Source organism: Rattus norvegicus, chromosome 7, assembly GCF_036323735.1.
Source record: "Rattus norvegicus strain BN/NHsdMcwi chromosome 7, GRCr8, whole genome shotgun sequence".
NCBI classification, from domain to species: Eukaryota; Metazoa; Chordata; class Mammalia; order Rodentia; family Muridae; genus Rattus; species Rattus norvegicus.
In genome coordinates, this window is record NC_086025.1 from 17104782 (window position 1) to 17127064 (window position 22283).

Sequence of the window (22283 nt, forward strand, 5' to 3'; positions counted from 1 at the left end):
TTCTGGGGTTAAGGAGGGACAATAATTGTAAAAAATAACTCTGCTCTGTCATGATTTATGAATGTTGCCTAACTTCTGGCCAATAGAGATTAAACGTGTTTGGGTATAAAAATGATATTTTCTATGTTTTGGAACGTGAATCTATCCTTGCCTACTGAGTTCTCTATAAATAAAGAAGCAACCAGACTGCCAATCAGTCAGGCTGCAAGATTCCTCCAAACCACCATGACTGACTCACTTCTTTCTCTCTGACTCCTTACCTCCTCTGTGGGACCTGGTCATCATCAGGGCTGGCCTCTGAGAGCTTATAGTGTATGTGTATGGTCAGAAGTCCAGGATGTTACACAACTGCATAGGACAATGATCTATATGTCTTGTATAAGCATTGGAAACAGTCATGGATATCATATACGTTCATAAGAACCAGCTCTGGATATGTTGGACTAATAAGGCAAGCTGTCCTTAAATTTATGCACTCACATGGGATGTAATTGCAGATATCATGTTACTGTGTGAGAATCATTCCTCAATATTCATACATGCATGGTAAGGAGTGCATGGGAAGAATTCATGCAATACTATGTATCATGTACCTGCAATGGAAGGAAAAGAGGTCTTGGAAATTTGGAACGTATATGGATAAAAACTCTGGATATCACAGTCCTACATAGGAAAGGCCGTGTATATTATCCACATATGTAAAAAAACAATCCTGGATATGGTACTCTCATGGACGGAAGCAATAGATATCATCCAAAAAGGTGGGGCACAATCCTGTTTACTTCAAACCCAAAATGATAAAGTCCTGTATATATTTTACTTGCATGAAATTAAGTCTTGGATCTCACTCACCCACAGTGAAAGAAGTCCTGGAAATACTATACCTTCATGGTAAGAGGCACTGGATATCATATTCCCACATGGAAAGAATTCTTGCATATCAGGGACCCACATAAGAAACAGTCTTGGATGTTTGCTACTTGAATAGGAAGAAGTTGTTTATATCGTGTGTGTGTGTGTGTGTGTGTGTGTGAGTGTGTGTGTGTTTGTGATACTCCTAGATATCACAAATCCACATACCAGAAATTCCTGCATGTTGTAGATGAACATTTACCCGTATAGGAAGTAGCCTTGTTATTGGAATCCACATGAGAGACATTTGATATAATGAAACAGCAGGAGAAACAGTTCTGTTCATTGGATACCCACATGGGAAGAAGTCCACATATCTTGTTACTGTTTGGGAAAAGATCATGGAAATTATGTGGCATGATGGGAACAAGTCCTAAATCTGTTAAATTATGTTGTGACTCTAGGGAAATTCTTGTTTATATGGGAGGTTCCTGACCCTGTTCTGGGGACTTTTCTTGGGTGACTTCTGGTATGCTGTTTAAGAATTTTTGATTGTTAAGTTGATGTGAGGGGAGCACACATGCATGTATGTCTTGAGACAAGATGCGTCTTTACATTTTTTTTTTACAAAAACCTCTCTCTCTCTCTCTCTCTCTCTATATATATATATATATATATATATATATATATATATATATATATATATATATTTGTTTCATGAAAGAACAATGTATGCTGACGTTTTAAGACATAACAGAATAAGGTGTCGGGTTCCATAACAGATGGTTGTGAGCCACAATGTGGTTGCTGGCAATTGAACTAGGGAACTCTGGAAGAGCAGTCAGTGCTCTCAGCATTTGTCCACCTCTCCAGTCCCTGTTTTCATATCTTGAAGAAACAGATCTTTACAATTTTCACTAAAGGGGAAAAAGGAAACTTTCTTAAGGCTGGTGGAGCCTGTCCAAGTTTCTGAAGATGCCGATATGACTGGCAGGAACTAGTAAGATAAACAAATCAAAATATTTAGGGACCAATGAGATCTATAAGCCTATTAACTAGCAAAGCAATTTATACTTATGAACAAAATGAATACCGATAAACAAAAGAAAGCATTTTCCTACAGAAATGCTAGCGTTTATGAGAGAGAATTGCATCCACAGAGCCACATTTGAAGCCATGAATCAAGTTCTTGAGCTCATCTGCCTGAAAAATGATTGCATGATTGACATCATGCAGGGACACACTGGCTATACCTGGAAGACAATGGCATTTTTGTTATAGTTCTTAAGACAGGGTAAATGAAGAAATAAGGCAATCATTTAAGCTCTACTACGAGATATATTCCCCCCATGTTATTATTGTTTCCTACTTCCTGCATTTTTGTTAATTTACTACCATTATAATATAAGATAAAGTCTCAAGGTTAATTAAAGGAGAAACAGATCCAAGTTGCCCTAGGTATTGAACGTGCCTGACCTCATTACACACGTCAGAATTCTTTCTTGACTTTCAATGCTTATTGGATTTGATCCTGCCTGATTCTGCCATCCAGAGAAAGGTGATTCACTCAAAGTGAGCATGTCAAGCATTCTCTGTGTTCCTGTGTAATCTGGTTGATATCCTCCTGTCTGGGTGGTATATTTTAGGGGAAGAATACCCAGAGTTCACAGAAGGAAATGTTTCATTCGCTTCACAGCTCTGGTACACCCATTAAAGCAGTCATGAGAGGTATCTTTGGAAAAGAAAAGTTATGACATATATTTAATCATGCACATCCATATTTATGGCACTAATCCTTGTAAGCCTTTCCAAGGGACTCTCTTTTGATGTATGTTTTCTCTAAGATCCCTTCAATAATCATTTGGATTCTAATGCCTATTATCTACATAATCATAAAAAGTTACTGACAGTTCTAAGCTTTGGTGACCCTATTCATATGCTGAGGACCCTCACTGAGACATTTTGAGGGATAACAAGACTATTTGACATTACGTGGTGTCATATAATGGGAGTCTAAAAATGAGAATCAACTAAGAGAGCTGGACCTATTTCTGGGGGGAAAAAGAATGAAGGAAATCTCCATATAGGCAGACAGGATTTTCTTTGTCATCTTAATGAAATTCTCCAACTCTCCTATCGTTTAAGATCAAAGTATGTGGAGTGGAATCTGGTTTCAGCACTATTCTTGTCATATGTCAGCTACCATGTTTCTCGTCTTGCTTGGCTATCATTTCTAGATTATAAAGAGTCAGCTTAGTCACAAGATATTGTAACCACTATTTTGATATAATCAATATACTACATGGATTAATACTGTAGGTATTTTGTACTGGTTAATAAGACAGGTTCATTCATGGTCTAAATGGAAATTCTAGTTCCAACACTCATCTGAGTCATTTGGGAAAAGTTATTTGAGATGAGTTATTTGAGTTATTTGAGTTTCAGATAAAATAGTAGCTGTAGTCATTTGAATGAGAACAGCCCATAAAGGCTCACATGTTTGAATAGTTGGTCTCCAGGCAGTAGAACTGTTTAGGATTAAATCAGAAGGGTGACCTTGTTGGAGGAGGTATGTCATTAAGAGCCAGTTGAAAAGTTTTTTTTTTATTAACTTAAGTATTTCTTATATACATTTCGAGTGTTATTACCTTTCCCGGTTTCCGGACAAACATCCCCCTCCCCATCCCCTTCCTTATGGGTGTTCCCCTCCCCACCCTCCCCTGAAAAGTTTTTAAAGCCTAAATCTTTCCCAGTTAGCTTGTGCTTCAAGAAATAATTTGTTAGCTACTCTTGACATACCATAACTGCCTTCCTGTAGCCATACACCCTGACAAGATGGTCAGGTACTACTTTCCAAAACTATTAGCCACAAAGAAACTCCTTATTCTTTAAATTGCCAAGGTCATAGTGCCATATTATAACAATGCTAAAGTAACTGAGTCAGAGACTGACCTCTGAACATATTCGTGAATTTGTGTTCAAAAGTGTTTGCCTGAAATAGAAACATCCAGATAGAATGCAAAGGCACCAATCCATGGAACAGGGTCCCAGACTGAAGGAAAGGGGAAAGTGAATAGATTTATCTTTCTGCTTCCTGACTGCAGACACAGTAGAAGCAACTACCTCCTTGTCTGGCCAACATATCCTTCCCTGAGATATAAAATGTATAGTAATGTTGTAAACCCAAAGAAACCCTGAGTTTTCTTTTGTCAGGGATTTTATTACATCAATTAAAAAATTAACTAATTGTTATGTAAGAGCTCCAAGCCTGAAATGCCACATTGAAGAACCAGAATATTATAAATAATTTTACAAGGAGGTTTTGTTTATTAAAAGTGAAGTTGAGAAAAACTGCTTAGAATGTTATCTGGTATACAATAGCACCAAAACAGACCATTGAAAACAGCATAAATTTTATTTTCCCGAGAGGAGGCATCATTTCTGTAGATCTACTTGCTATTAGATGGTGTCTTGTATAATTGTCCATCTATTCTGATAATATCCATTGGAAAAATCATGTCAATACTCTTATTCCACACTACAATGATGCATTAAACCCTGCAATTTCGTGGAGAAGAAAGAGGTAGACAAGGGTCCTATTGAAAGAGAAAGATTTTCTGGATACAAGGAAGAAGACTGAGTACATGAGTACAGGGGCATGCACCCCAAGCATGTACTCTCTTCCAGCGTTTTCATGTGCTAAGTTCAACCTCAGAGGATTCAACGAGACACATTCAGTCCCTGGTGACATCATTCCCCTGCATAGATACACAATATGACTCACCACAGTTTTAGATAATGGTTGGGATGAACTTTAAGAGGGAGTAGGAGGGTAGACAATGAAAGAAGCTCCTAACAGGAATGGAAGTAGTCAGTGCTGCCCTATGAAGGTTGGGGAACACTGTTGGCCTGGCAGTCTGAGGGCTATGTTCTGTGATGCTCACACTGCTCTCCTGACACACACACACACACACACACACACACACACACACACACACACACAAAGGAGGCAATACTTAAAAACTATAGTGTGGGGACAGTTTTTATATTTTCTAACTTGCATTGTAAGAAAAATAAACCTTTTCTTCTTTATTTCTTTTTCTTTTTTAAAAAAAAATTTGTCCAGAATTTTTGGAGTTTGACTTGTAGTCGAACTTCTTATAGATTTATTATGCAAACTCAAAGGAATATAAAGGATACAGAGCTAGGAACATAGATTGGTGGTAGGCGGCTTGCTTAATATATATGAGGCCTTAAATTCAGTTTCCAGTACCAGAAAACAACATCACCAAACCCTAAAATACTTGGATTAATAAGATGGTTCATCACATAAAGACATTCACTTCTTACAAAGCCTGAAGACATGACTTCAATTCCCAGGTCTCAGACAAAAGGAGAGAACTGATTCCCAGTGAATGACCTCTAACCTCTGCACCTGAAGCTATAAGCAGTGCACAAAGTCCCAGTCCACAGTTTCCTATGCATACCAGGAGGATGTGTGGGTTCAGAACTCGTTTGGGCATAACAACTAACTCTCTTTCCAGATCAGTACAATAAAGGAGTGATGTGCAAAAAAAAAAAAAAAAAAAAAGAAATGATAGATTAGTAAAGGAAAACACCAAATGTAAAAAGTTCCTAGCTCTGGGGCTGGAGAGATAGCTCAGTGGTTAAGAGCACTGTCTGTTCTTCCAGAGGTCCTGAGTTCAATTCCCATCAACCACATGGTGGCTCACAACCATCTATAACCAGGTCTGGTGCCCTCTTCTGGCCTGCAGGCATACATATAGGCAGAAAGCTGTATGATGTATACTAAATAAATAAATAAATAAATAACTTACTTCCTGGTTGCTCCCGCCACAGAGAGCTCGTGGGCAGCACCCCGCGAGCGAACTTGAGCCTCGGGACAGCAGGTAAGACCAACTTTTCTGCTACAAGAGACCTGCCTGGTGAACTCGGGACACACAGAGGCAGAATTCCTCTAGGACCGGGCACTGCCTGTGTTTACCGGGAACCCCAAACCCACGGATCCCGGCCGGCAGCAGCTTTCTGCTCCCAGACACCATGGGAGAGATACCTCACCGCCTGGTCAGGTGGGCACTCCTGAGGCTGCAGAGCGGAAGAGACCACCAACAGTGCCCACCCCTGCCCACATCCCGGGCCCAAACGGAAACTGGGTTCCCACAGAGGAGGGCCCAGGAGCAGGAGGACCGCTACGCCTGAGACACCGCCATAATCTGAAGGAACAGACCGGATAAACAGTTCTCTGCACCCAAATCCCGTGGGAGGGTGAGCTAAACCTTCAGAGAGGCAGACACGCCTGGGAAACCAGAAGAGACTGCACTCTACACACATTACTGATTCCAGAGGACAACACCAAACGCCATCTGGAACCCTGGTGCACGGAAGCACCCGGAAAGGGCAGCGCAGATCTTCCTGGTTGCTCCCAGTGGAGAGCTCATAAGCAACACCCCACGAGCAAACTTGAGCCTTGGGACCACAGGTAAGACCAACTTTTCTGCTGCAAGTGACCTGCCTGGTGAACTCAAGACACAGGCCCACAGGAATAGCTGAAGACCTGTAGAGAGGAAAAACTACACGCCCAAAAGCAGAACACTTTGTCCCCATAACTGGCTGAAAGAAAACAGGAAAACAGGTCTACAGCACTCCTGACACACAGGCTTATAGGACAGTCTAGCCACTGTCAGTAATAGCAGAACAAAGTAACAATAGAGATAATCTGATGGCAAGAGGCAAGCGCAGGAACCCAAGCAACAGAAACCGAGACTACATGGCATCACCGGAGCCCAATTCTCCCACCAAAACAAACATGGAATATCCAAACACACCAGAAAAGCAAGATCTAGTTTCAAAATCATATTTGATCAAGATGCTGGAGGATTTCAAGAAAGACGTGAAGAACTCCCTTAGAGAACATGAAGAAGCCTACAGAGAGGAATCACAAAAATCCCTGAAAGAATTCCAGGAAAACACAATCAAACAGTTGAAGGAATTAAAAGTGGAAATAGAAACAATCAAGAAAGAACACATGGAAGCAACCCTCGATATAGAAAACCAAAAGAAGAGACAAGGAGCTGTAGATACAAGCTTCACCAACAGAATACAAGAGATGGAAGAGAGAATCTCAGGAGCAGAAGATTCCATAGAAATCATTGACTCAACTGTCAAAGATAATGTAAAGCAGAAAAAGCTACTGGTCCAAAACATACTGGAAATCCAGGACTCAATGAGAAGATCAAACCTAAGGATAATAGGTATAGAAGAGTGAAGACTCCCAGCTCAAAGGACCAGTAAATATCTTCAACAAAATCATAGAAGAAAACTTCCCTAACCTAAAAAAAGAGATACCCATAGGCATAAAAGAAGCCTACAGAACTCCAAATAGATTGGACCAGAAAAGAAACACCTCCTGTCACATGATAGTCAAAACACCAAACGCACAAAATAAAGAAAGAATATTAAAAGCAGTAAGGGAAAAAGGTCAAGTAACATATAAAGGCAGACCTATCAGAATCACACCAGACTTTTCACCAAAAACTATGAAGGCCAGAAGATCCTGTCCTGATGTCATACAGACCCTACGAGAACACAAATGCCAGCCCAGGTTACTGTATCCTGCAAAACTCTCAATTAACATAGATGGAGAAACCAATATATTCCATGACAAAACCAAATTTACACAATATCTTTCTACAAATCCAGCACTACAAAGGATAATAAATGGTAAATGCCAACATAAGGAGGCAAGCTATACCCAAGAAGAAGCAAGAAACTAATCGTCTTGGCAACAAAACAAAGAGAAGAAAAGCACAAAAACATAACCTCACATCCAAATATGAATATAACAGGAAGCAATAATGACTATTCCTTAATATCTCTGAATATCAATGGCCTCAACTCCCCAATAAAAAGACATAGATTAACAAACTGGATACACAACGAGGACCCTGTATTCTGCTGCCTACAGGAAACACACCTCAGAGACGAAGACAGACACTACCTCAGAGTGAAAGGCTGGAAATCAAATTTCCAAGCAAATGGTCAGAAGAAGCAAGCTGGAGTAGCCATTCTAATATCAAATAAAATCAATTTTCACCTAAAAGTCATCAAAAAAGATAAGGAAGGACACTTCATATTCATCAAAGGAAAAATCCACCACGATGAACTCTCAATCCTAAATATCTATGCCGCAAATACAAGGGCACCTTCATACGTAAAAGAAACCTTACTACAGCTCAAAACACACATTGCACCTCACACAATAATAGTAGGAGATTTCAACACCCCACTCTCATCAATGGACAGATCATGGAAACAGAAATTAAACAGAGACGTAGACGGACTAAGAGAAGTCATGAGCCAAATGGACTTAACAGATATTTATAGAACATTCTATCCTAAAGCAAAAGGATATACCTTCTTCTCAGCTCCTCATGGTACTTTCTCCAAAACTGACCATATAATTGGTCAAAAAACGGGCCTCAACAGGTACAGAAAGATAGAAATAATCCCATGCATGCTATCAGACCACCACGGCCTAAAACCGGTCTTCAATAACAATAAGGGAAGAATGCCCACATATACGTGGAAATTGAACAATGCCCTACTCAATGATAACCTGGTCAAGGAAGAAATAAAGAAAGAAATTAAAGACTTCTTAGAATTTAATGAAAATGAAGGTACAACATACCCAAACTTATGGGACACAATGAAAGCTGTGCTAAGAGGAAAACTCATAGCGCTGAGTGCCTGCAGAAGGAAACAGGAAAGAGCATATGTCAGCAGCTTGACAGCACACCTAAAAGCTCTAGAACAAAAAGAAGCAAATACACCCAGGAGGAGTAGAAGGCAGGAAATAATCAAACTCAGAGCTGAAATCAACCAAGTAGAAACAAAAAGGACCATAGAAAGAATCAACAGAACCAAAAGTTGGTTCTTTGAGAAAATAAACAAGATAGTTAAACCCTTAGACAGACTAACGAGAGGACACAGAGAGTGTGTCCAAATTAACAACATCAGCAATGAAAAGGGAGACATAACTACAGAATCAGAGGAAATTCAAAAAATCATCAGATCTTACTATAAAAGCCTATATTCAACAAAACTTGAAAATCTGCAGGAAATGGACAATTTCCTAGACAGATACCAGGTACTGAAGTTAAATCAGGAACAGATAAACCAGTTAAACAACCCCATAATTCCTAAGGAAATAGAAGCAGTCATTAAAGGTCTCCCAACCAAAAAGAGCCCAGGTCCAGACGGGTTTAGTGCAGAATTCTATCAGACCTTCATAGAAGACCTCATACCAATATTATCCAAACTATTCCACAAAATTGAAAGAGATGGAGCACTACCGAATTCCTTCTATGAAGCCACAATTACGCTTATACCTAAACCACACAAAGACCCAACAAAGAAAGAGAACTTCAGACCAATTTCCCTTATGAATATCGACGCAAAAATACTCAATAAAATTCTGGCAAAACGAATCCAAGAGCACATCAAAACAATCATCCAACATGATCAAGTAGGCTTCATCCCAGGCATGCAGGGATGGTTTAATATGCAGAAAACCAACAACGTGATTCATTATATAAACAAACTGAAAGAACAAAACCACATGATCATTTCATTAGATGATGAGAAAGCATTTGACAAAATTCAACACTCCTTCATGATAAAAGTCCTGGAAAGAATAGGAATTCAAGGCCCATACCTAAACATAGTAAAAGCCATATACAGCAAACCAGTTGCTAACATTAAACTAAATGGAGAACAACTTGAAGCAATCCCACTAAAATCAGGGACTAGACAAGGCTGCCCGCTCTCTCCCTACTTATTCAATATAGTTCTTGAAGTTCTAGCCAGAGCAATCAGACAACAAAAGGAGGTCAAGGGGATACAGATCAGAAAAGAAGAAGTCAAAATATCACTATTTGCAGATGATATGATAGTATATTTAAGTGATCCCAAAAGTTCCACCAGAGAACTACTAAAGCTGATAAACAACTTCAGCAAAGTGCCTGGGTATAAAATTAACTCAAATGAATCAGTAGCCTTCCTCTACACAAAAGAGAAACAAGCCGAGAAAGAAATTAGGGAAACGACACCCTTCATAATAGACCCAAACAATATAAAGTACCTTGGTGTAACTTTAACCAAACAAGTAAAAGATCTGTACAATAAGAACTTCAAGACTCTGAAGAAAGAAATTGAAGAAGACCTCAGAAGATGGAAAGATCTCCCATGCTCATGGATTGGCAGGATTAATATAGTAAAAATGGCCATTTTACCAAAAGTGATCTACAGATTCAATGCAATCCCCATCAACATACCAATCTAATTCTTCAAAGAGTTAGACAGAACAATTTGAAAATTCATCTGGAATAACAAAAAACCCAGGAGAGCTAAAACTATCCTCAACAATAAAAGGACTTTAGGGGGAATCACTATCCCTGAACTCAAGCAGTATTACAGAGCAATAGTGATAAAAACTACATGGTATTGGTACGGAGACAGACAGATAGACCAATGGAATAGAATTGAAGACCTAGAAATGAACCCACAAACCTATGGCCACTTGATTTTTGACAAAGGAGCCAAAACAATCCAATGCAAAAAAGATAGCATTTTCAACAAATGGTGCTGGTTCAACTGGAGGTCAACATGTAGAAGAATGCAGATCGATCCATGCTTATCACCCTGTACAAAGCTTAAGTGCAAGTGGATCAAGGACCTCCACATCAAACCAGACACACTCAAACTAATAGAAGAAAAACTAGGGAAGCATCTGGAACACATGGGCACTGGAAAAAAATTCCTGAACAAAACACAAATGGCTTATGCTCTAAGATCAAGAATCAACAAATGGGATCTCATAAAACTGCAAAGCTTCTGTAAGGCAAAGGACACTGTGGTTAGGACAAAACGGCAACCAACAGATTGGCAAAAGATCTTTACCAATCCTACAACAGATAGAGGCCTTATATCCAAAATATACAAAGAACTCAAGAAGTTAGACCGCAGGGAGACAAATAACCCTATTAAAAAATGGGGCTCAGAGCTAAACAAAGAATTCACAGCTGAGGAATGCCGAATGGCAGAGAAACACCTAAAGAAATGTTCAACATCTTTAGTCATAAGGGAAATGCAAATCAAAACAACCCTGAGATTTCACCTCACACCAGTGAGAATGGCTAAGATCAAAAACTCAGGTGAAAGCAGATGCTGGAGAGGATGTGGAGAAAGAGGAACACTCCTCCATTGTTGGTGGGGTTGCAGACTGATACGACCAATCTGGAAATCAGTTTGGAGATTCCTCAGAAAATTGCACACTGAATTGCCTGAGGATCCAGCTATACCTCTCTTGGGCATATATCCAAAAGATGCCCCAACATATAAAAAAAGACACGTGCTCCACTATGTTCATAGCAGCCTTATTTATAATAGCCAGAAGCTGGAAAGAACCCACATGCCCTTCAACAGAGGAATGGATACAGAAAATGTGGTACATCTACACAATGGAATATTACTCAGCTATCAAAAACAATGTCTTTATGAAATTCATAGACAAATGGTTGGAACTGGAAAATATCATCCTGAGTGAGGTAACCCAATCACAGAAAAACACACATGGTATGCACTCATTGATAACTGGCTATTAGCCCAAATGCTTGAATTACCCTAGATGCCTAGAACAAATGAAACTCAAGACGGATGATCAAAATGTGAATGTTTCACTCCTTCTTTAAAAGGGGGACAAGAATACCCTTGGCAGGGAATAGAGAGGCAAAGATTAAAACAGAGACTGAAGGAACACCTTCAGAGCCTGCCCCACATGTGGCCCATACATATACAGCCACCCAATTAGACAAGATGGATGAAGCAAAGAAGTGCAGGCCGACAGGAGCCGGATGTAGATCTCTCCTGAGAGACACAGCCAGAATACAGCAAATACAGAGGCGAATGCCAGCAGCAAACCACTGAACTGAGAATAGGACCCCCGTTGACGGAATCAGAGAAAGAACTGGAAGAGCTTGAAGGGGCTCGAGACCCCATATGTACAACAATACCAAGCAACCAGAGCTTCCAGGGACTAAGCCACTACCTAAAGACTATACATGGACTGACCTTGGACTCTAACCTCATAGGTAGCAATGAATATCCTAGTAAGAGCACCAGTGGAAGGGGAAGCCATGGGTCCTGCTAAGACTGAACCCCCAGGGAACTAGACTGTTGGGGGGAGGGCGGCAATGGGTGGAGGGTGGGGAGGGGAACACCCATAAGGAAGGGGAGGGGGGAGGGGAATGTTTGCCCGGAAACCAGGAAAGGGAATAACACTGGAAATGTATATAAGAAATACTCAAGTTAATAAAAAAATTTCTTTTTTTTTAAAAAATAAATAAATGTAAAAAAAAATTTCCTAGTTCAAAACATCCAGGAAATTTGGGACACTTTGGAAAGATCAAACAAAGAATCATAGGAGTAGAAGAGATGAAGATTCTCAGTACCAACTGCCAGAAGATATCTTTAACAAAATCCTAGAAAAAACATTCCCAAACTAAAGGAAGAAATTGTACCAGAAAGGAAAGTCCTTCCACCACATAATAATCAAAACACTAAATGGATAGAACAAAGGAAGAGTACTCAAAGCTGCAAAGGACAAAGGACAAGTAGGCAATAACAGTATCAGAATTACACTTGAGTTCTCCAAAGGGACTCTAAAAGATAAAAATTCTGGACATATTCCTTCCGATCCTAAGAGAAGGCAGGAGCCACCCCAAAATACAATACTCAGCAAAACACTCAATCATCATAGATATAGAAACCAAGAAATTCCATGACAAAGCAAATTTTAAACAATATCTTTCTACTATTCCAGTCCTAAAGAGTGTACTAGAAGTAAAACTCCAACACAGGAGGATAACTACACCTGAGAAAATACAAGAGATTAATGATCACACACACACACAGACACACACACCCACACAATTGAACACAGACACACACATACACACACACACATACACACACAAACACACACACACACCCAGAGAGAGAGAGAGAGAGAGAGAGAGAGAGAGAGAGAGAGAGAAGAGAAGAGAAGAGAATTGCATACACACAGTAACAACCCCAACATCAACATCAAAATAATAGCAACTAACCATCATTGGTCCTTAACGTCTCTCAATGTCAAATCACCAATAAAAATAGACACAGACTAACAGACTGAAACCTAAAACAAGATTGAGCATTCTACTCCATACATGAAACAAAACGTAGCAAAACAGTGGACACTATATCAGACTATAAAGCTATAAGATGATTTTCCAAGCAAGTGGACCTCAGAAATGTGATGGAATTACTATTGTAATATGTAATAAAATAGACTTCCAACCAAACATAATCAAAGGAGAGGACGAAATACACTCCATACTCTTCAAAAGAAAAATCTACCAAGATGAAATCTCAATTCTGAACATCCATGCCCAATTGCAAGGGCAGCCAGATTCATAAAAGACACTTTACTAAGGCTCAAATACACACTGAACAGCACACAATAATAACGGTGAACTTCAACACACCACTCTCATCAATGGACAGGTCAGTGAAACAGAGAAACAATGAAAATTACAGAGACTATAAACCTAATGGATTAACAAATATCTACAGGACATTTCACCCGAACATAATGGAATATACCTTCTTCTCAGCACTCACAGAACCTTTCCAAAATCAACAATATATTGAGCATAAAAGGAACCTCCATAGACACAAGATTAAAATAACCCCATGCATTCTATCAGATCAGCACAGATTGAGTGTGGACGTCAACAACAACAGAAACAGCAAAAACACACACCCAGGGTAACTGAACGACTTTGTATCGAATTATCATTTGGTTAGAGAAAACATTAAAAAATGAAAGACTTTTCAGAATCCAGTGAAAATGAAAGCACAATATACCCAAACTTACAGCACACAGTAAGAAGTGTGGTAAGAGGAACAGTAATAGCACTGTGCCTTCATAAGGAAAATGGAGAGATCTCATACTAGCAATGTAAGGGCACACCTGAAAGCTCTAGAAGAAAAAGAAACAAAAAGAGCCAAGAGGAGTCTATTGGTTCAGGTTCTCTCCTCAGGGATTCTTATGTGTGGTGCCCTTTAGGATATCTGCCCAGTTTGCTTGATAACAGAGATGGAGACACTTGTCTCTCTCCTCTGTTAGTGAAAGAAAACAGCAAAAGGGTCAGGAATGTTTATTTAAGCTTCAGGAAGAAAATTTAAGGAGAATATACCGAAATACTCAGCTGTTTCCTGACAGGCATAGGAGGCATTTCACCACGAATTTTATATCCTGTGGGGCAAAGTGCTGGTTAGAAGATGACCTGTTTCAATCTGATGAGACTTGACATCATGCTCCCACCATTGACAAAAATATGAACTCTAATGGCAGTAAGTACAGATCCCTTGAGACCGCCCCAGTGGGGAAAATCTGATTATCTTCTATGTCCAGAAATGTCTGTGTAGATAGAGTACTGTCAGGGAGTTCAGCTGAAAACGGTCCAGACCCAGGGCTCTCTTGAACAGTATTTACTGCTCGGGCCTGTTGAGGGTTGAGTCAACAGATTATAGATTTGTGGATTATTAAATACAGCGTGGGACAGGCGATGCTGAACAAGAGTTAGGAATTAACATGAAGAGAGTCAATGCTACTCTGATGAAAACTGAGGTGATAGCAGTTCGCATGGCTGTTTAGCGAGAACACACCAACATCAGGCCAGCACCTATCAAGTCATGCTTTATATCGGCACTTCCCGAGAAGTGTTTTCAGAAACAGGCAGCTTATACAATGACTCTGGAGTCCTTCAGTCAGTGTTGCCTGCTTTTCTTATCCCTATGACAAAAGCACCTTAATGAGGAAGGATTTATTTTGCTTTACAGTTTCAAAAGGTTCAGTACTGTGTCAGGGAAGACACAGTGGTTAGAGCATGTGGCCTGTGGTGATGGGAACCAAAGCATAGGAGATTGTTTACCCGAGCCTTGTTTAGGAAGCAGAAGGCTCAAGTTGGCATCAGAGCCAGGTTATAACTCAAAGTCTATCCTCCAAGATACCTGTTTTCTCCAGCTAGGCTATGGTCCTACATATGCCCCAACTTACCAAAGTAGTATTGTTATGGTGGCCCCTTGTATCTAACATAATGTAATCATAAAGTTAATGCAGAAAAGTTTATTGTAATGAGCCACTGCAGAGATGTGGACAGGAATCTGGAGATAAACTCTGACCCTGAGTCAGAATGTTATAGAATTTTTAATCAAATACGAACAATGGCTGTAATCATCTGTGCCACATTGCAGTTTCATTGTCTGTCAATCAGGACTATACTAGGAACTTTTCTTCGTGGTACATTTATGCTTGTCTCATTGGTTGGCTTGCTCAACTGCGGGAGAGTGGTTTGCCCAGCATTCATATCTCAACTTGCCAACCAAGATGACACTCATTCAGGAAGGGCTTGGGAAGTGAACCTTTGACACCTGTTCAGAATGCAAGTTTTATTCAAAATGAAATTGCGGTCTGCAGCTGGAGTTGACCCTGTGCCAGAGCTCTCTGTACCCAGATCCTACTAGGAAACAGCTGGTCTCCCAGGAGTGCTGACACACAGGCTTAGAGGAGGGCCAAGCCACTGTCACAGACAGCAAGACCAGCTAACACCAGAGATAACCAGATGGCCAGACAAGTGTAAGGACCTAAGCAACAGAAACCAAGGCCACTTGGCATCATGAGAACCCAGTTCTCCCACCAGAGAAAGTCCTGGATACCCAAACACATTGGAAAAGCAAGATTCTGATTTCAAGTTACACCTCATGATGAAGTTAGAAGACTTTAAGAAGGATATAAATAATTCCTTTAAAGAAATACAGGACAATACAGGTAAACAGGTAGAAGACTTTAAAAAGGAAATACCAAAATTCCTTAAAGCAAGACAGGAATACACAACCAAACATGTGAAGGAATGGAGCAAAACCACCCAGGATCTAAAAATGGAAATAGAAACAATAAGGAAATCACAAAGGGAGACAACCCTGGAGATAGAAAACCTAGGACAGAGATGAGGAGTCATAGACGTAAGCATCACAATAGAAAGTGAGAGATAGAATAGAGAACCTTGGGTACAGAAGAAACCATAGAAAACATTAACACAGCAGTCAAAGAAAATGCAAAACACAAAAATATCCTAAGCCAATACATCCAGGTAATTCAGAACACAATGAGAAGATCAAACCTGAGGATATTAGGTGTAGAAGCGTGAAGTTTCCCAACTTAAAGAGCCAGTAAATATCCTCGAGAAAATTATAGAAAAAATGTCCCTACCAAAAACAAAGAAATGCCCATAAGCATACAAGAAACCTACAGAACGCCTAATAAATTGGACCATAAAATTGCTGAAAACTCCAAATGCACTAAATAAAGAATATTAAATGCTCCAAATAAAGAATATTAAAAGTAGTAAGGGACAGACCTATCAGAACTACACCAGACTTTGACAGCCAAGCAGCACTTTGCCAGGCATGCAAGGGATGGTCCAGGCTCTAATATCCAGATGGAAATTGTTAATGGAGGAAAAATGTCTGCTTGTGGAAATTAGATGTCAGGCTCTGTTCTGCCAAGGGCATGAGATTCGAAAGAAGAAACTCCATCTTTGGAGCTGATAGGAAAGGTGACTGTGACAGTTACTGGACTCAAACCTCATAAAGTGATCAGAAGGATCAGTGGTCTGAATGTTCTTCATGTTTGTTCTACTCAACACTAAAGACAGGAAACATCCATATCTCTAGAGTCCAACACAGGGATCCCAGTGAGAGTTATATGACAGGATATCGGGCAGAAAGTGTTAGTGCAGAGGATGAGTGACAAGTTAGAGATGTCCTGCCAAGGTGCTTCTTCCCACCAACATGCACACACACACACACACACACACACACACACACACACACACACACACACACACACACACACATTACAATGACCGTTGATCTATCTCAGGGTAGGCTCACGGAATTGTATATACGGACAGATACCTTCTCATTTCGAAGAGAAGCCACTGAGAATCCAGGAAGATAACCAAGATTGCAGAGGTCTCTCAACCTAGTGTTCCTTCTACACTGCACCATTTTCAGGTTTCTGTTTATAAATATTTCACTGTCATAATTAAGAGAAATCCAAGAGTTTGAAGCTTTGAATAGATGAAGTCAACTTTAATTATATCAATAAAATTGACACAATCCCATAATCACTTACGTGTAATGGATAAAGCTAAAGAATTTTGAAACCCACCTATGCAAATACACACATAGTAAGTCTCTCCTTCCTACCCTTGAGGACAATCTTTTGTAGCACTTTCCTTTACTTTTTATAAAATGTACCATATGTACTGCAATATGAGCCAATACTTATTAGTACATAGAAATCAACTGCATCCTTTTCAGTTCTATATTACTGCACAGGCATGGACCTGCTATTGCCCACTCATCCATTCTAACAACCATGAACAGAGAAGGTTTAAAACAGCGCTACAAAGTAAGTCCTTACCACAGGCACACATACTTCAGCACACCACTGACCCTGCCATATAATGAGACTCCTAGAGATAAACGAGATGGGGGATGAGCTGCAAGCATTTCCCAGGCTGCCATGGGCTCAACATGGTCTTGGTGCCTCCTCATCTCTTTGGGGTTTCTCCTGCCAAACTTGTCCTTAGCAAAGTGGAAATGAGAGAAAATATTTTCTTGGTTAAATAATGCCTCATTCACAAACACAGATGGGTATTGTAAATCATGCCAGAAGTGCCATAAGCTTGTGTACAAAGAAATTAATTTGATTCGTGCCCTTCGTCCTACCTCAAAATATAAGCCTTATATTCCTACAACAGGATCTAAGAGCTCCTGTGAGAGAAGCACTCCTTTGATAAAAGTCCCAGGGCTATTAGAAGGTTCCTGTGAAGTGGAAATGCCCAGTTGCAGAAGAGAGACACAGAAAGTGAAGGATCACAGAGGCAAAATAATAGTCTGAACTAAGAAGAATTACAGGATGTCAAAAACAGACTCACCATCAATAGGAAGGATACAAGCAGGCAGTGGGTCTTGAGAGGTAGGGTCTGTACATGACAGTGGGTTGATCCAGAGCATAACTGACAGAGGGCATGATAGGTGGTGGGTGGAATGTTGTGCTTAAGAGTCACAGTGAGTTGGATGATTGTCCTAGTGCCTTCTGTCTTACTATGATAAAATATCTCGACAAAAAGAGACTTGGGAGAGAAAGGGTTCGTTTTCACTAACAATTCTAGGTTAAAATCCATCCTTGTGGCAAAGTCTTAGTAGCAAGGGCTCGAGACAGTTGGCCATGTCTCATTCACAGCCAAGAACAGACAAATGGATTTGTGTGTGCTCAGTTGCGCATTGGCTTGACTGTGCTCAGTGCAACCTCTTGACTTACCTAGTTCAGTAGCCCTTGCCTAGAGAACGTTGCTACCCTCAACGGGACGGATCTTCCTACACAATTAATTTCATTAAAGCAATCCCCTTAAGTCACGCTTCCAGGATAAACCAATGGACCCAGTCCCTCACTGGCATGCTGTCCTTCTTGGGTGATTCTGTGTTGTGTCAGGTGACAAGGCTGATGGCACATCACAAGGACATTACTTTGCAGGTAAAGGACCCAAAGCCTGGAGAAGTGATGAACGTTAGCCCAAGACGACACAGCGACACAGTATGCTCTGGATATGGACTCTCTCACTCGGGGTTCCTCAACATTGATTACATAATACTGATTGTGGTAGATTGAATGAGAATGGCTTCTGTAACTTCATGTGTTTCAACACTCACTCACCTATCAGTGGAACTATATGGGAAGGATTAGGAGGTGTGGCCTTGTTGGAGGCAGTATTGCTTCTTACAATGGGCTTTGTAGGTTCCCAAGGAGCATACAGTTCCCCGTGACCTCCCTCTGCCTTGCAACTGTGCATAAGGTTTTAGCCCTCAGCTACTGCTCCACCACCATCTCTGTCTGCCGTGCTGCTGGGATTCTCTCCACCATGATGGCCCTGGACTCTAATCCTATGGAACTGTATTCCCCAATAACTCTTCCTTCTATAAATTACCTTGGTTGTGTTGTCTCTTCACAGCAACAGAAAAGTGACTGACTCTGATAAAATATCTACCTGCTGATGTCCTGGCCACACCCCTGTCAGTTTATTTATTTGTATGTAAGGAAATGAGTAATCCATGCATCTTGCATTTTAAACTGGAAGGTGGTTGACATGTGCAGCCTGCTATGGGAATGAATCTCTGGTAAACTATTTCCATCTCCTGTCCCATAGCCTTGGACTCCCCCATTTACCATGCTGGAGCTGCTTCTGCCTGAGACCTGGAGGACAATTTATTAGACCTTCAGAGGGACATGATCATCTGAGACTTCCTAGCACCCTTAATGACACAGCCACACCTACTGGCATCTGCCTCCCTTGAGGGGAGACTGAAAGAACTCAGAAATTTATTTTACTGGTTGCCATGGCAATTCTTTGCAGTGTCAGCAGAAATACTCCACAAGACACACAAGCTAGCAGAAGCCTCCCCCAAGTCTTCAGCTCAGAATCTCTCTCAGTCTTAGCCTCAAGCATTGTATTGCGGAGCCTTGACTCAGAAATTCAACAAAATAACCACACACTTTGGGATTCTTTGCTATACCCTCCGCTTCATAGGGCTCAGAAGTGAAACACTGTAATCACCTATCCAGGTGGAACAGGCATGGGGGCAGATGGAATTGAAAAGTTCTTGCACCACTGATCCTCCTTGTATAGACTCCAAAGCTCCTGGTTTCTGTATCCCTCCAATTGCTAAAGCAACTCTAATCCCCCAGAATCCCGACCAAGTTTGTTCCCAATCTCACTGTTTTCCAAGCTTTCAATATGAGTCTTATTTAATTCCCTGTGACGGTATGGGCACATACTACAGTGTGCATGTTAGGGGGACACATTGAGTTCAGGAGATAACCTAAGGTGTCGGCCCATATTCTCCTTCTTCCTTGTTTGAATAAGGTCTCTTTGTTTTTTGCTGCTTCACATAGGCTAGATTCTGGGTCTGCTCCTGTCTCTACCTCACATCTTGCCTTTGAAGACCTGGGATTGCAGGAGTGCTACCGAGCCTGAATTTTACCTGAGTTCTGAGGATGCTGATCCAAGTCCTCATGCAAGTGCTCTATTCATTAACCCAATTCCCCATCCCATAATTCATCTGTAGTCAGGTAGATCTTTAAAATAAATATTGAAAAATAAAACCTTCCTATCATCTTAAAACTCTTGCCATGTGTAGAAAACAGAACAATTCTACCTTTTCTGACAAGCCAAGCCACGATATAGCCCAGTAAACCCAGACCTGTTAGGAGTTAGAACCCAGGCTCCAGTCACAGCTCTGTCAATTGCAAGCTGTGCATATGAAATGTGAAATACTTGCAAGCTGTAAACCTTACACTAGAGAGCTCGGGTCTGGAATAGTTTGTTGTTAAAGAGCCAGCTCACTTTTTAGACCTGATTACGAACAGTTTCTGGGTTCTATTCAAGGTTCTAACTATCCTTTTCAGATGCTACTGCTACCACCATCTTTTGGGGTGTGATTTTTTTATGGAGTGAGGATGGGATGTGTACACCTGTTACCAGGTAGGCATTTGCCTGTGCACAGATCCCTGATCTAAACTGTTCATTTGCTATTGTATGAGGCAATCTTTGTTTCCTGAATCCATCAAGGTCTTGGAACAAAGCAACAGAAATGATTGGGTGACTAATGCAAGAAAGTGGATGCAAGCACGGATGGAGATTCAAAATATCAATCAATCAAACAAAGAAACAAACAACAACTGTACTGTGAGGAGCAGGGGTAGCCAGAAGGATGAACGTAGAGAAACAGGTAGGAATCATGGGAGCACTGGGTCTGGCCACCAGCTATCTCTGGAAAACTGAGACCACAGCAGGTGTTGGTGATCTACACTGGATCCCTGAACCTGCTGTGTGCTGGTCCCTCAGGACCTGTTGCCTTGCCTTGGGTCTGGGACTCAGATCTTTTACGCAGTCTTCTATGTCCAGCTATCCAGAAGCAAAGGAAGAAACCTTGGAGCGTTTTCCTGGCCAGACTAGGAACACAGACTAACACCGATAGAGATACCTGGTTATTTATTCATGATTTACTTGGGTGTAGGCCAGACACTATGCTCATCTGTAGGGGCCTAAAAGGAATCCCAGGAGTTCCTGGGGCCTAACAGGAATGACAGAATAAGAGGAACTGCAGTGTGGTGTAGTGCAAACTGCAAGAGGTGAGTGGGTACTGATGCATTCTGAAAGACTGGGAAGTCTCTATTCAATAAAGAGATGTAGAGACTGCAGAGTTTCCAGCCTGAAAACTGTGGAGGCAGAGGTATCAGGGACAGAATTATTCCAGGTAGACTTTTTATATGCAGATGAAAGAAGTGAAGAAGCCAGAATCTAAGAAGCTAACAAAGCAGCAAATTACCAGGTAGAACCAGGACTTGCAGTAAGGACATATAGTGCAAGGTGGAGGGGCTAGCCAAAATGTGCATTGGTCTAGAGCTCCATGAAGTCTAGAATGTTTATGTTATGTGATTCAGTATTTGTTCCTAGTTGGTTGTAGGGAGCGGCTAAACATGGCGCCGACATCTGGTGGTCGTTGGTGATAAACACCTGCAATGCGCATGTGTTGGCATTTCTCTGGCAGGTATCAGACTGGAGTGATATTCATGCTAATAAGGTATTTCATACTCCACCAATCCCCAGAGGACAAGTTTACAGCCACAGCCTGTCTTGTATATAAGGCTGGTGCCTTTGTTCCTTGTGGTCCCCCGTATCAAGAATGAGGTATTCCTGCAATAACGGCTGTTGAGAAGAATCCAACAGGGTTGCGTCTTTCTTGCTGGTCGAGGTGGGCGCTTCAGTTGGTAAACCTGTTTCAGAAGGATAAGGCACTGCTTCTTGGGGAAGAGCGTGTTCCTAAGGTTGGTTTTATAGTTTTCAAAAGCCCAAGTGATTCCCAATCTGTCTCCACTTGTGGCCCTAGAGACTCTCAGCTGTTCCTCTCACTCTGCCTTTGCTGTACCACAGTGGACTTGTTCTGTAAGCATGAGTCTGAATTATACGTTATGTTTTATAAATTTGTTGCCTTGGTCATGAAGTCTTATTGGAGCAAAAGAAAGGAAGATGCAGAACTTAGAATCTCTTATCCTACAATGAAGGAGGCTGGGAAATAATTCCAGTTTGTCCAACAGCCACTATGCTGGTCCTGTGGACAGTGATGGAGGCTGGTATCTACAAGCTAGGAATATGTAAACAGCTACATTTTGGGCAACTTGA